General features: G+C 40.7%; 1 long non-coding RNA gene across 2 annotated transcripts; it reads right to left on the bottom strand.

The window, feature by feature from the left end:
• Positions 1-2,115: 2,115 nt before the first annotated feature.
• Positions 2,116-16,219, bottom strand: LOC104318787 (uncharacterized). Of its 2 annotated transcripts, none has more exons than XR_718629.2 (3): positions 14,308-16,219; positions 13,278-13,351; positions 2,116-4,025 (listed from the first exon to the last, which is right to left on the bottom strand). It is a non-coding gene; the product is annotated as an uncharacterized lncRNA (long non-coding RNA). The 2 variants fall into 2 exon arrangements; XR_011324514.1 differs by lacking the exon at positions 2,116-4,025 and adding an exon at positions 4,447-4,579.
• Positions 16,220-16,260: the final 41 nt, after the last annotated feature.

Genomic DNA, 16,260 nt, shown 5'->3' with positions numbered 1-16,260 from the left:
GTTTCTGAAATACATGGCGCTGGATTCACATAAAATACCCAGAGCAAACTGCAGCAACACTGCAAAGAACAATCTCAGCTCGTCCGCCAGACAGTTTCTTCCTTTCTTCTACCTTTTTGTGCCTTTCTTGCCTGTTTGTCTGCACGTCCCCCACTGAAACGACTCCTACATCCTGTTCTCAGCAGCATCCTTTCCACCATTTTATCTGAAAGAGATCAACATTGAGCTAGATTATTATTTTGAAAGTAAAGGTTAGACTGTACAAAATCTGAAGATGCCACATCTGCTATAGAATAACAGTGCACCGAATGAGGTCTGAGGTGTAAGCATGAAATGCCTCCAATTTAGGGTAATTAAGAATAGTGTTGACTTACAGCAGCACAAAGTTAACAAGAGTGAACACTGACTACAGATCTCCTCAGAGAAAATTATAAAGGAACAAATTCAGGTCTAGCATACGTAGATACTACTCCCACTGGCTTTCACTTGAAAACTCTGGTAAATAAATTGAAACTTCTGGGCAGTTTCAGATGGAGATAGTTCAGGATATCAATGTCAATGCTGGTTAGCAGAATCCTTTAATGAGAGGCAGGCTGCCACAGCTTTTATTTAAGAGCACAGCTGCCATTAAAACAGGATTTTAATGAATACGCACACACAAAATCTCACCTGCATAGGTTCTTACTCATTTTTGTAGTGGGAACATTAATACAATCTGAAAAGCTCAAGAATACATCATTAAAAATAAGCTGCTTCTTGGATGAGAAAATGTATGCTAAACCTCTCCATCTCCCCTTACTTTTGCAACAGTCTTCATAGTTTATATCTGAATCAATAACTATTTTAATATGGGGAGTTTAGAAAAGTTTGATTCAAATTCCTTTGACACAGTTCCATCAACATCCAGTTATAGAGCCATTCTGCATATGACTTATTAAATATTTAAAAGATTCCTATTATTGAATTAACTATTTATTGATTTATAATTTAAAAGATTTATGCTTGGCCATTAAAAAAAATTCCAAGCTGACTTTCACTTAAAGAGATGTCAGGTGCCATTTGCTGCTAGTGAATGTCTAATGTACCCTTTTCACCCCTAGAGTGAAGAAAGGACAATTACTCAAGGACCTCTGGTTCAATATTCATACTGTTTAGATGCTGAGGTCTGTGGTTGCTTTTTTTTCCTGCGGCATTAGGTCATGCTTAGCAGCGTCTATCCATCCCACAAAATCTCAGCCTCCATGGAAATGCACAGCTTGTAGTTTCTCTCCTGTTACATTTATTGATTTGCATCCTGGCTGAATTTTGCAAGCCTTATGAGACTTCCCGATTACATTCCTGTGGCAACGATGTTCTTGCTGAGATCATAAATGCAAAAGGATAAACACACATAGATACATACATGCACAGTTGATCCTTCTCTTCTATCGCTGCTCTTACGGGGCCTGATTCAAAAACCTTTTCAGATTGGGAGCCTTACCTGTGGCAAATAAAGGGTCTTTCTAAAATTAAGAATGGATTTAAGAGCTCTGCTGAACTGGGACCACAGAAATTAAAAAATACTCTGAGCACTGTAATATTAACTCCCAACTTTAAATCCAACGCTTATCAGGCTGTTGCTTTGCTCTTTCTATAAGGAGCTGGAGTAAAAAAAATATTAATATATTGCCTTTATTTAGCACCTTTAATCTGAGGCTCACAAACTGCTTTACCAACATTAATTATTTAAATCTGGAAGAGCCCCTGAGGGGTGTCTATTATTATAATACTCCTTTTACAAATGAGTAAACTGATGCATAGGAAGGTTAAGTGACTTGCTGAAGGCCACACAAAGAGTCCACACCAGAGCCAGCTATAGTCTTTCAAAGAGAAGAAAAAAGGGGATAGAGCAGAATAAATGCACTGTCTGTCCTAACTGTACAAATTCAAGATATTTCCAAATACAAACAGAAACACTACTTGGATCTAAAGGAAAAAAAGAAACAGAAAACACGGGAATTACTTTTTTCTGTACACATCTAGTAAGGGTCTGCTTCAGATAATGATCTCTCACTGTTTGTTTTACTTTTGACTTTGGGGACCTAAGTTTTAGCGATACACATTTTTCTACAACCCATTCTTGGCTCTATATCAAAACCACACAGAGTAATTAGCACAGGTCTGTCAGACAAAACTATATGCATTATACTGTAGAATTCATTGCTCCAGTTTCTCCAATCCGTGAATTATAAATAAAGATCTCTATGACTTGAAAAGGCGGCTTGCTCCAAGTAGTAACTATTTCAAGTCTGCTATATAGCTTTCCTAATGATATTGCTGGGGGTTAGGGATTAACCCTAGGAAAATAATTTTTGGAATATCAGGCACGAAACTGTAATAAACTGAGTTAAAATTGATACAGTAAGGGAAAAAGAGAGTATTATGGAGCCAGAGAAAAGGAAGCTCACTCTGGTGTGATATGGGAGAATACTTAATATACACACACGTATATTTATATGTGTTTGTCTTATCTTTATTCTTCATAAATGGGCACTGGAAAGTAACACTTGGACTCCGGCAAAGGTACAGAAGGTCAGCTCAAATTAGAAAGAAAAAGAGGTGAGGCTCAGACTAGTGAACAGCATACTTATTCATCAGCAATGAAATCTAGAGGTGTTATTTCAGTTATAGTTGTTCAGATCAATGCTTTGGGATGCAAGGCCCTGTCTCTATCCCCGCTCTGCTGCAGAATCCCTGCTGGCCACGGACAAGTCACGGGCGGAACAGACTTTGCCACTCAGATCCCCTTGGATTAGCCTGCAAGGTCCCTGTTGAATGCAGACAAATTCTGTGCAGATCTACCCTTTTCTTTCTCTGCTGCAAAATGGGAATAGCAGTTCCCACCGAGAAGTGCAGTATGACCTTGATTGGTTTATAGATGTGCACTTTCTGTAAATGAAAGGAACTATATATGCCCAATACATGACTGCACAAAATAGTTCCTGACTGGCCACAGCTGTCAGATTTTTGCTTCCTTTTTTCTTTCATGGGTGATGGATCCAGAGCAATGCTGTCTGCTGTGGCATTTCTTTCCCAAGCAGTGGGTCAGAGCTGTTCACAACACAGGCTTACAAGTCTTCTTCTGACCCACTCAGAAAATGATAGGCAGTGATTTATTTTAAGCACCGACATTCCCACTTGGGAAGAGGTTTGTTTTAGAGCTGCCATTGCCTATGAAGTGGCTAGGAGGGACGTGCGGGAGAGGGCTTGGCAGGGCTGGGATGCTGTGATCCGGCTCCCAGCGGAGTTCTTCCTCACCTGGTGCCCAGCATGATCCGAAAAAGCATGAGCAGACAGTCCTGGTATGAGTACAGGAAGGGATGAAGATTCACCCCTCCGGGGACACCACTGACAGACAGGCTCTTTATCGGCTATGTCACTTGTAATGGACTGGAAACTGAAAAGCCCACAACAAGGAGTCAAAACGAGTGTCTGCCTCTCTCTGCAGAGCAGGAACTCTCAGGCAGCCAAAGATAAACCATCTGCCCTGCCAGCCCTGATTAGAAGCTGCACGCTCACAACTTGTTGGCTGTCCAAGGCAGGAGAATGCACAGTGAACGGATTCCCACTGGAATTTCCATAAACCCTTGGCCATTCAGTCAGTTCCACTGGCTGTCACTGTACCTTGTCCTCCAGAGCCATACATCAAGCAGCCTGGCCAACGAATCCACCAACGCTGAGCAAAAGTTTTTAAATGTGAATGATACATATTCTAGAGCCAGACCAGAGCTACGTGCAGTTTAGATGTCCGTGCAAATTTCAGATGCTTCTCAGAACTTCTCTGACGAATCTGATCCGATCAGGAAACAGGCTCCTTCCCTCTGCTTTTAAGATGAACCTGTTACAAATGTTCTCGAGCTGCAGACATGTTATCAATGATGCTCAGGCAATTTCAGTGCTGTCCATACCCCTCAGGGAATGCCATCCTTAAAGGCAAGTGCCTCCTCCTGCTTGTAGGCTTTGCTTGACCTAGGATCCAGAAGTCACTGCCAAGGTAAAGGTAAGATAAAGTTGTGAGTATGTAATCTGATCTTTGGCAATATACATCAGTGCGCAAAACTTACATCTGAACATTGAATAGCCCAAAACACTTGTTCTGTAATTTATAGCCAGGCCAAAATGATTTGCCCTCAATTGCAAGTTTTTCAATATTAATCCTAGATAGCCATCACAGCAGCAAATACAACGTGTCATGTTTCATCTTAAAATCAAATCCTGAATTTTATGGTACAGTATACAATGCTTACTTATACATATGCAATCACACAGAATAGTCAAGAACATATGCGGGGAGTAGTAGCTATATTGCTTTGATATTTAAGTACCTGCGAATTACAACATTGCTATGTAAATACATGCATGCACAGAGACAGGCAGACTGGAAAGGATACATACATGAATAGGCTAATTCAAAATGAGTGGAGGCAAAATGAATTATTCACTCAAGGTTTTTTTATCTGCATTATTCACAGGATGCATTGGAACACAATTATCCACTTGGTCAGTAGACCTCTGCCCAAAGTTTACTATGTTGGACTTGCTGAAGAGACAAAAAAAGGTTATTTCACAAACTGAGGTTCAACCCAGCTCTGCATTTAACAGTAATCACTGCACACCAAGATTAATAGAACATCATTCAGTGACTGAGAAAGCAAGTTATGATGAAGAAGCTGTTGAAACAGGAAACAGTTGATTTCCCACGAGTCCCGTAAATCCACCTCTGATGTCCTTTCAAATTCTCTGTTATTGCTGCAAAAATTTTAAACACCGGTAAGAAGGTGAAATGGCTGACATACTCATTTACCACGAGAAGAATTGTGTTCTGGGTCTGCCTTTGCAAACTGGTTCAATGTGCTTAGCAGATACATCAAAAAAGAGAGACCTCCTCGGAGGGGCTTTGGAATGCGTGATGGTACCCTGGGATCAGCCGCAGTTCAGCACCTCCCTGCCTTTGTTTTGCCTCACCGTTACCACTTAGCACCCTCTTGCTCTCCCACAGCATTCTTCCCCTTCGGCATCTTATTTTGGGGTCTCCAGACTTTCACATGCCTATAATGTTGTGAGCTGGGAAGACCCTGGTAAAGGGCTTGCTAGGCACTTCTGCACTGTACATTCCTTCTAACGTTAGCGACAGCATGCCGTAAATCTCTGCTAGGCATGCAGCAATCCAGCCAAGAGAACTCTAATACCATAGGATTTATTTTATTTTATTCTGTTTATTTTAAGTCGACTAATTTTATACTAAATTAGGTCTGATGCTGTTCTGGGTATTTTGCCAACTTTTAAATTGAGCCACCCAAGAAGGGAAGGCCAGGTACCATCTCACAGAGAGATGTCAGCTTCGTTTAGCTGCAAATCAGTTAAAGGCAGATCCAGAAACAGAAGATAATACTACATAGAGTTATTTTTTTGTTTAAAAGTCTACTGATTCTCCGCACATTTCATCATCCATAATTAAGAGCCACTGCAGCTGTCATCAGCATAGTAGCCCATCAAAACACTCAGGAAAATATGATTTTCACAATTCAGACCCTACATTCCCTCAGTGTAGGGAATCTGGGTTCAATTTTCAGCTCTGTTACAGATGCACCACCTTTCTGTAGACAAGTCACTCTCTCTGTGACTTAGTTCACCACTTGCCAATGATGTGTGCCCAGCTTGCTTTGTTGGCCGTGTAACCTATTTAGACTGCAAGGTAACACCACAGCAACTATTTTCCACAATAAGGATCTCTTGACATAAATGCCTCACCATGACATTAAAAATGACAGTGTTGAGAAACTGATAACCAGCATGTGATTCTTGAAGAGTCACAGAAAGTGGAGGGTGCAGTGTCCACACATGGACTTTGTTTGCTATTGTGCTGAGAAACTAATTTTTCAATATCAAAAGTTGCCTTTTCTTCATGTGTGTTGAAGCATTATTAATTTTTCACTGCATTCTTTACTTTTTCACTAAACAAGAAAGAACAAAACCCGGATTTAAATCCACAGTTGTCTAAACATTTTTGTTTACATGCTTTCCTCCCTATATGTCACTTTTACTGAAATATTTTTGTGCATGAAAAAGGGCACTGTGCTGTTTTCCGTAACAGTATCAGCAAGTCAAAAGCACTACTCATCAAGGACTAAACTCCCTTTCCATGCATCAGACTAATATGCTTCCTGAGAGGATGACAAGCACCTACTGTATTTCTGTGCTTGGGAAAGAGACACTTTTAAAACCAGCCTTCACAGCCAATGCTTTAGATTCAGTAAATCCGAGTGAACAAGAAAAATGCTTTTTGCCCTTTCCATTTTATTGTCATTTGATGGAGATGCCATCAGTTCTCCGTATTCAGTGGTCCTTGAGCGCGGCATGAAATCTGGTCCTGGAGCCAGCTGCTTCTGCCATTAAACACAGCCAGGCTCCATCCTTATTGCTGGAGTTTAAGAACGCAAAACACATTTTAACCAACAGGTCACATTTACCAAATCCTAGCCATGCATGACTTTACTATGTGAACAGCCCATTCTTATGTTTCTTCATCAAGGAGTTTTTCTTCCTGCTTTCTCAGCTGTACAGTGTCTCTGAATTTTTTTCTTGGCTTGAGGTCTCTGCCTAATTATCTGTAACCTTCTGTTCGAAGATCGCTGTCCTGGCCTGATAAAAACCAGTAACTTTGAAAACAAACTGGGTCTTAATTTTCCTTGACAGCCCTTCTTTAAACATGTGGGCAAAGCCCTGGCTTAATTAAATGCACATTCGTATTCCAAACAAATTAAGTACAATTAAGGACTCTGAGTTATGGGTATCTATCACTCGGCGATGTTTTTGTAAAAATTACCACATTTAGATCAAACACAGAGGACCCTTTGCTTAATTGCTTCATTAGGGCCCGATGCAATAGGCTTCATAAATACAGGGTCTGATGTCTCTTTGGGAATTGCCCAGAAGACGGCTCTTAAAGTAATTGCTTCCACATTTCTCCCCGTGCAATGTTCATGTGCTCACTGATGAAAATGGGATGGCTCTCAGACATGTAAGTGAATGCGGGTCCCGTCTTGTCTTCCAGCATCATGACTCTTGCACAGCTCGCAGAGGCAGATAGGTTTGGGCCCCTGGTTATTACCTGTTCAGTTTCTATGAGGAGTTTGACAATTCAGACAGGATAAGGCTGTCTGCAGTATGCTGGTAGCACAGTGCTTTTCTCATATATCACCTATAGATCCCACAGACTGAGGTAAACAGGATGCTTTGGGATTTATTTTTCCAGAAGTTGCTCTGCAACACTAATGAACTCACAGAAACATCAGATAGATAAGTCTTCAGGTCTTCTACTAGTTTTATCCCTTTAGTTCTTACAAATGCAGTTATTGTGACCCTTTAAAAAGAAAATCTATTTACAATGATTGCTTTAGCTGACCACAACCTACTTTTGATTAAATTAAACCTTCCTTCAAACACACCTAGACTAAGGAATCCAGTTAGATTTAACCCTTGCTCAGATTAATGCTGTTCAGTGCATATGTATAATGTGGATGCAGAAAGGGATCAGGGCACAGGTTTTTTTCTCACGAGATGTAGAAAGAGCAGCAAAAGAAGATACACCATTCTTTCCTTTTTTGTATTTGTTTTCTGGCTTACTTGACAGACTCAGGAGTTCTGCGTTTTCACTGTGGAAGCCAAAATAACTGGTGTGCACCCAGAAGCAACAATAACGATTGCAGCAGAGCTAAGAGGTAGTGGGAGCTACCTTGACAGAACAATGAGAAATGGCATGTCATTCTCAAATCAAACGTTTGCAGCATTTTTGTATTTTTGTTCAAAAATTCCTGTTCTTTACCAAGAAAAAAGTTTAACTAAAAGGTCTTCCTCTCCAATTCTTACTCTTCTAGCTCCCTTTGTAACTATCTTCTTTTTTTTTTTTTTTCTTTTTCATTTGCTCTTGAAAAAAGACAGGGAGCAGAAAAATGGAAAGAAATAAAAGGGAAAAGGAAATCCATCTTCCCCAAAGAAAATGCTTCCAAGTTTTTATCTCGTGCTAAAACTACACAGAAAGACATTGTTTCTTTGATGAAATATTTTAGTTTCTAGAAAACTGCAGTTTTTCTTTTGAGATCATCACTGGTTGCACAGAACTGCTAGCAATTTAAATCCGTGCAAGTGAAAATGGTTGTACAGGGGTTGAGCTGTTTCATTTATGAATAATATTAGTTCAGCATGTTAATGTAATTTCATCATGGCCACACTGACAAGATCAGTGTTGACAAAACTGGAGACAGATGCAGCAGAAAAAGCAGAAAACAGGCAACAAAACTATTAGCGCTGCTGCTGTAGCGATAGGAGTTCTCCAAACATCAAGATAAGATAAGGTACCTCTCCCATGTTGCCCTGCTGAAAGTAATTTAAAATCATACAGAACACAGTTTTCCATGGCCCATTCTCTCCAGCTGTCTCCATCAGCTGACGAACTTTTGGGTGGGAGATAGCCCTCTCCCACAAACAGGGTGGAGACACCCTTCCCCCCAACATTTCATGAAGCATCCAGAGTTCGGCAGCTCAGCCATCTAACACCACTGCACCGCCATCATTGAGCTAACCGTAACGTAGTGTCTGACCATCAATCCTTTGAGCCACCTAAGCCTCTAGATCTGCAGATTTTGCAGATTTATCCTGCAGATAACAGCAGGATAAAGAACTTAGAAGTCATAAAGAATGCGCTAACAGCTCTTCTGTAAAACAGAAGTCAGCCTGATTTCCACAAGTTATAAACGTCCATCAACCTCCAGTGGCCAAAGAAACATAGCTACTTATTTTCTGAGTGCTTTATTCTCCAGACCAATTTTCCTCAATGCTAAAGCAAAAAAATGAACGGCAGATTGTCCAGTTCATGACTGGATGGCTGGCAACAGAAATCCTATTTCCAAACTGACCCCTGCTTTCCAGCATGGCATTCATTAATTCCACAGTCTCACATTTCTAGGAAGATGTCAGTCATGTATGTGATTTTTCTATCAGCTATTAATGCCAGATCACAAGGTGAGAAAGCAGGGGTTTTAATCTCAAGACCCTCAGGAGATGGAGCTGCATACATTTGGTGTGAGCCATGTGTCTGGAAATGTCAAGGACAAATATTTTTAAAGTAAGGAGTGTTCATATCCATGTGTAATCTTAAGTACTACAGAAGTGATCCAAAACACAGCCCTTTTCTCCTTGTTACGATTGTTCGGCTGTAGCAAGCTTACAGCTGCTACTTCCCAGGAATTAGGTTTAGATCGTCTAATTAGGCACCTATGCATTTAGGAATTTGCGTATTTAAACTGAGCGACATTTTAAGGCTCTCCTAAAGGCTTTGCCCAGGGCAGAGTGTTTCGTTTTCTATATGTAGAAAGGAGAAGTTTTACTGTAGGAACAGTAAGAATTCCCTATCTGTCTCCAAAAATTGTTTGTTCCTTCATTCTAAACATGAGATTAGTTCCTCGCCTCTGTATTTTTTGTCATTCCCCATTAGGTTATTCTCCCGTGGTCTGCAAAATCAGGCACTGAATTTATTACAAAGTCCCTGATTTTAGACCTAATTACAGATTCCACCTTCCTAGGAAATGCACAAAATCCCCTTTTCTTTCCGTCCTTAGCTCAACTAAATGATAACTTTGAGTCCCATTATAATCCAGGTGTCAGACAGCATACAAATATGCTACTACTGCCAGAACAGAAGTAAATTACTGAGAAATATACATAAACCCTCTTAAAATGCCATTTATGTACATATATTTTTAACATAACATACAAAGAACTAGCACCGTGTTTTACCTTTTCTCCTACAAGTTCCACTGAAAAATCTAACACTGTGAAAGGTTCCCTCAAAACTGTGATGTCAGAAAAGTAGAAAAAAAGACCAAATTTCTCCAAATTTTTTGTAAATTATGGACTTGCTGGTTACCAGTTCAAGAAATGCCACAGTCAAGGGTAGGAACAGAACCTTACTCCAGCAGATGAACTCTTGCCAGCAGGGCGTACTGATGCCTGCCACAGGATGGCTACAATGGTAGACTACAGCGTTACCACCCCTGTGAATCTTAGTGGGAACACAAGTGAACTGGGAGAAACAACAGTTCCATCCAACAACAGAAAACCCTCTGCCTCACCAGCCCATAGCGTCATCAACAGTCGAAGAAAACATTCGCATGACACCTATTTCACATGCCATTGCCCATTGCTGCAACCAAGGAATGTTATTTAACTAACAAAGAGTGTTGCAAATAGTTACTCATTTGCCCTTCACACGCTGTCACCAATTTTCTTTCTATGGGCCTACTTACTTATAATCATTCAAGTTCAAGACTAAAGGGTGTAAAAATTGTCAGCCTTCCTATTGATGTGAACCAGGTGCGGGCATTTGTGTGTTACCATGTAAAAAGTGAGAAAGAAAGAGAAATCTCTGTAGAAACACTGATGGCGTGCACCCTTTTGAAATCTTTTCCTAGATAGCTGCTCTATTGCTTGAAATACAGATCTGAGTCTGCTTTTAGCTGCTAACTGCGATATAACATATTATCCTACTTATTGCATACAGTTACAAACATCTTGTATCTGGAAGCAACACGGGAGAAGGCTCCTTTATCAAGTCAATCTCAAATCCCATTATGTTCCTCTACAACAGTTTCCGTAAACATTCAGCAATTTTCAGTGTCTGAGTTGCGTCGCTGAAGAGGTGCATAAACAGGCTCCACTGAAATGTGAAGATGACTGATAATGTACTAACATTGAGACCCCTTGCTGTGATTATTACCCCCTGAGTGCTCCTTACAGAATGTGCCTCTTATCTCACACTGACAACGCTAATAGAATATGCATAGCCCTATTAGCATACAAGATAATAGCACCCTGGAGGGGACAGAGCCATAAAACTTTAAGTAGAAATCAAAACAGGAGGAGGAAGAAAAAGGGAACATTGTCACAAGCCAAAAAGAAAAAAAAAAGGGAGCCTGAGGGCAAATTTTGCTGCAGAAAACACACATAGTCATAATTCTTGTGCTAGTCACCATGCAAATGGTAATAGTCTTTAGTCCCATGAATACTATCAGTGCCATGTTTGCTGTGAAACATTAATTGAGATAATGTGCCCCTTTCGGATGCAGCAGGGAGTCGTATGTCAAATTGTACCACAACAAAATTATGGCAACATCTGCAAGAAATACACAACAGCAATTGGGGTACCTTGCATTGGATAAGTCCAACTGGGTCTTTGCCTTTGCAGATGGAGTCTGTGGAAGAGCTAGAGCCTGCAAGGGGAGGCAAGCAGCTGTTACTTCAGACGACACGTGTGTATACCTGTAGCTTACTACTTTTCAGCTGCTGCCCAGTTAAAAGCTTTGCAGGTTAGACGTGTTATCTCTTGACCCTACTGCAGTCACTGGATTAAACCTCAAGCAGTTCTTTGAGTGCCAAAGCCTTTCTTTAGTCACGTCTGCCCACTGCATTCACATTTGTTCCATGTAACCGTCCATTGTACCAGACCTTTCACTGCTCACCCATAGCTGGCAGACAGCCATGCATTCATATGCTTTCCATCTTACAGCAATAGCCAAAGTAAATCTTTCAGTGCTTGGCACAAGAGTGTGAATTCAATAAAAAAGGCTTCAAACAAGTTTGAGATGGCTTGTCTCTAAACAAACGAAGAACAGTGAGCTTTTTTAATGCACATTGTGGTTCAGTTCCTGCCTACAGCTAAATCCAGATAACCCCCAGCAGCAGTGACAACCCTGTCTGGTAAAATAGCCACCTGTCAAGTGGGCATGAAAATATCCACACATCTAGGCTCAGAGGGGTTGGAGGGAAGTGACCTGCTTCTTACCAGAAGCTTCAACAGGGACAATCAAAGGTCCTTGTTGTCTTCTTTGTGAGATCTGAAACTTTCCAATATTAGTGCTGAATGCATAGGACCCCAGGGTAATCGCTCCACAGAGCACTGTATGCTTTTTCCTTTACAGAAAGATGGTGTCAGGAGGTAACAAGCACGGGATCCCTGTGGTGCATTTTGAAGCATCATGCAAAGTTTTCTGGGATTCCTCCTAGCATTCACTGTGGTTTCTATAGAGCTAAACTCTTTGTAAAGTGGCTTTGTGTTGCAAAATTTTGCAGCTTGTGGGAGTCTGCCTGGCTTCATTTTGGTTGATGGTACTTTATGCTGACTGTTTCAGCAATTAGAACACAGCTGGAAAAGACTCTGGTAAAGAAAACCCAGCCATTTTGGAAAAGGAAAGTAGAGTGAAGATTAGAGGAATGATTCCTGAATGTACCTCTGTATGTGTCCATGTGTGTATGTGTGTTTATGCATGCATACACCCTCTGCGTCTGTGTTATCACAGGCAAACCAGCTCATCTCAAAAACATACAGATTTTTAGAGACCGCTGAAGTATTTTGTTTAATGTTCTTCTGCAGTTGATACAAACTCTGGAATAATTCCTCATTTTCTCCGGGAAAGATAACAAAACACCAGCATATGTAGAATAGGAACTAAAGTTACCTCATGTGAATTATACGTTATCTCCATCCTAATTTTTCAGACTCTGACTCTCTGACTAGTCTTATTATCAGGAATTAAACAAGGAAATGCTACTTCCACAAAAAGGCATCCCAGCATTGGCTAATGCTAATGAAATGCCTGGGCACCTACACCTGAAGAAACACCACTTTGTGAACAGCTTCTAAATCTGGGTCCAAATGAGATCTCTGAGGCATGTCTCCAGGAGAGTGATGACTCCTATCACTCAAGCACAGCTGGGAAATCTCACTGAATGTTGGTCAATGCTTGGCACATGTGGGAGGAATATTTTGTACATTGTGTGATTAGCAATTACCTGATTTAAATTGCTTTCTGTATGCAAAAAAAAGAAATTCTAAAGATGCTAAAAATTTGGCAAAAAAACTTTAGACATGTTGAACTATGACAATGAGAATAAAAGCAAAGTTTGTGCACTTGAGATGAAAGTGAGTTACCTCCATCACAGCTTCTATCTGTAACTTTTTGCTATTTCTCCTTTCGTATCTTTCTTTAGTGAGGCCCAGCCCCTGTATTTGGACCTTGCTGTGCTCACTTACTGAGTCACGCCTCAGTTCAGCAGGGCACCTAAACACAGACTTCTTTCTAAAAGTTTAGCCTACAAATGTCAAGGTTTTGCTTGTGGACATTTCCCGGCTAGAACAGTAGACAGCCTCCTAGTAGAAAAATTGTTAGTTGCATATTACTTACATATTCATCCAGAGAAGTATAGGTGCTCCAACACAGCAAGGTTCTGGGTATGAGAAACACAGAGCATGTGTGCGCTTCAGAAAGACAAACAGGGAGAGACAGCATTATCAGCCAGCTCATTTCAACAGCAGTCATTTAATGCACAAGTAATTATTCCAGAATAAATAAGTATCTATTTTCCCCATACTAAGGCATAACTTTTATTTAGCAGACATTATCTCCAAGGATCCTTAGCAGCTCAGGACACAGCAAAGTAATACAGTGCAGTCTGGATGTTGTTATGTATTTATTAAGTTGTATCAGGGCCCATTTAGTAGCAGCTCTGCAGTTTATCACGTAAATATCGAATGCCAAATACAAAAGAGAAGAAAATAGCAACATAAAAAATTTATCTTTGCGGGGAGGAGAGGGAGAAAGGGAGAGAGAATGGTGCTGATAATGTGATTGTGCCTTCAGCAATAGTGGCTAATATCCTTTTGCAAGGGGCGCGGTATAAAAATATTCCAGAGCTGGGGGAGGAGAAGTGAAGAGAGGGGAGCCTAGCTGTTGTTTGTTTGTTTTAAAGTGTATTCTGGTTGCAGGCTAGGTCAGCGGGTGGCCAGACTGAGAAAATGAGTCCCCCGGGCTGTAATAATTGTAACTGTCAGGGAAAAAAAGTCAAGGTCTTAGATAGCAGTGGTCTGCTCTGACTTCTGACCATGGAGAAATATATATGAAAACTATTGCCTGGGGCACTATGGGAAGAAACCAAGAGGTTTTAACTCATGGTGGCTTGCGCTTATGAATTGGAAAACTCATTTTGCACCTTGGTGGTTTGTATCTTTATGATTATTTTCATTTGCAGTATAAATGAAGCTAGAAGTATTTCTTTTCCTTATGCCCAAATTTGCGATGCAATGAACCCCTGCTAGACTAGCTCTGCATTTCTGAGTCCCAAACAGTATAGAGCATTATAACTGATCTTTTAACAGTGGATATGCACAAGAGGAGTCTGAATTTGATTATCTCTTGCAATGCACTCATCATTTACCTGAGTGGTCCATAGCTGCCTTCAGTGGATTAATCCAGAATTATGCACAGGTAACTTCACTGACTTCACCAGAAATATTCTTAGTATAAAAGCAGTGCAAGAGAGGGAGAAGAGGTTGAAGAATTTAAACCACACAAGATTAAACCTTGCAAACGGGGCAGGGGCGGGGAGGATGGGGAGAACCCATAAACCTGGTTTCTTTATTCTTTTTTTTTTTTTATTATACAGCCATGGACTAGCTAGCTACTGGTCAGGCTTTTTGTGAATCAGCAATTTGCCCCTTTATTTAAGGAAGTATGGGAGCTCTAATGAAAAGTTTGCTAACAAACCTGAGCCCACAGGATAACGTTTTGGTTGTCTACCATGCAGTATCAGGCTGGGAGCCTGGATGCATCCTTCCTCTCTCATATTGCATCTTTGCACTCCAAACCAAAGGGAGGAGAGACAAAGCTGCAAACCTAGATCTGCTGGTGAAAACAAACTGACGTGCATTTCTTTGAATATTCCCTCCCCACCATGCTCTCAGATTCCCATGCACCTTTGTTGCATTGGCCCTATCTCATCCATGGGGACTGAGTAAGAAAGACATAGTCAAAAGCAAATGTTGGACAGTCAACCAGCTCATTTGGCAGGTATATGCACAGAGCAGAGGGACATTTCTGAGAAGCACCTTTGCCTGCACATCTCCTCAACGTTCCTGAATGCGTTTCTTACATATCATAAAGACAACTGTCCAAAGTGGAAAAAATTATGCGGAATCAATCGTATTCGCTACTTATGCTTTGAGGTAGGCAAGAATGTAGCCCAGACGCTTTCCTTCTTTTGGCAGGGGTCATCTGAACACAAGAACAGCTGGAAAGCAATACTGTGACACAGCATTGAAAGGTTTCTCGATCCTGGACACTGTTTCTATTTGCATGGGGTGAAAACAAAACCATCTGAACAGTTGCAAAATTCAAGTGTGTCAGGTCATCTGTCCTGGAGCTTTCAGTGTGTCCCTTTGTCTTTGGCTGGAGAATAAACTCTGATGCTGAGAAGCTTCCTCATCAAAATCCATGTCCCTCTGCAAAACGTTCTGGCTTCAATTAAATGTTTTTTTTTCACTGTAAAATGCTTTGTTCAAACATCCCAGCTTCTCTGATAGCCTTCTAATATGTATTAATTAGTAAATATAATTCCTTTAATATGAATTAATAAGGGGAATTGAAAATATTTATATACATAGTGAGACCCAAATAAACTCTATAAACATCAAACGGCAATTAATCCCTGTTTGAGGGTGACAACAGCATGTAAGGTTTTGCTGGTAAAAGAGGATAATTATTGCCGGAATGTGATTTACTTGTTGAAAGTCACCGTAATAGTGAGCTGGATAACTTTTACGGGCCCCCTCTGTACTTCACTCACCTTCCTTACAGCCTGTCTGTGTCTTGTGAGGGAAGTACAGCGTGTGTAATGGAGAAAGAGAGAGCAGTAATGTTAGCAAGGAACGAAGTCCAGTAGAGCAAATAGGCATACATATGAGGAAAGAATATAACAATGGTACTCATGTGTTTCAGCATTACATAAATAGCTCCCCTGCTTTGTCTCCCAGTAGCCCCAAATCTCAGTAATTCACATTTCATTGTTCATTGCATTTTACAGAGGCAGCAGAAATAAGAGACATGGCTTGTGAAAAGAGGGACACTAATTTAGGACCCTCTTAAAAGTTCCTTTTCCTCTGTAACAAGGCAGCGCTGAGAAGAGCGTAGCAGAAGCAGAGACTCAAATACCAAAAAGAAACACCAGCTCCTCTGGCCTGACCAGAATAAGAGAGCCCAGACACCTTCTCCCTCTTACCCTGCACTGAACCTAGCAAGTTGTGCTTAGAAAAAAGTACATTTTCCAAAATGGCATCCAGTCTCAATTTAAAGATTTCAGGCACAGAAAACCTACCATTTCCATTTGATAGTT

Source organism: Haliaeetus albicilla, chromosome 4 (assembly GCF_947461875.1).
Source record: "Haliaeetus albicilla chromosome 4, bHalAlb1.1, whole genome shotgun sequence".
Taxonomy (NCBI): Eukaryota; Metazoa; Chordata; class Aves; order Accipitriformes; family Accipitridae; genus Haliaeetus; species Haliaeetus albicilla.
This window is presented reverse-complemented; position numbering and strand designations above follow the sequence as displayed.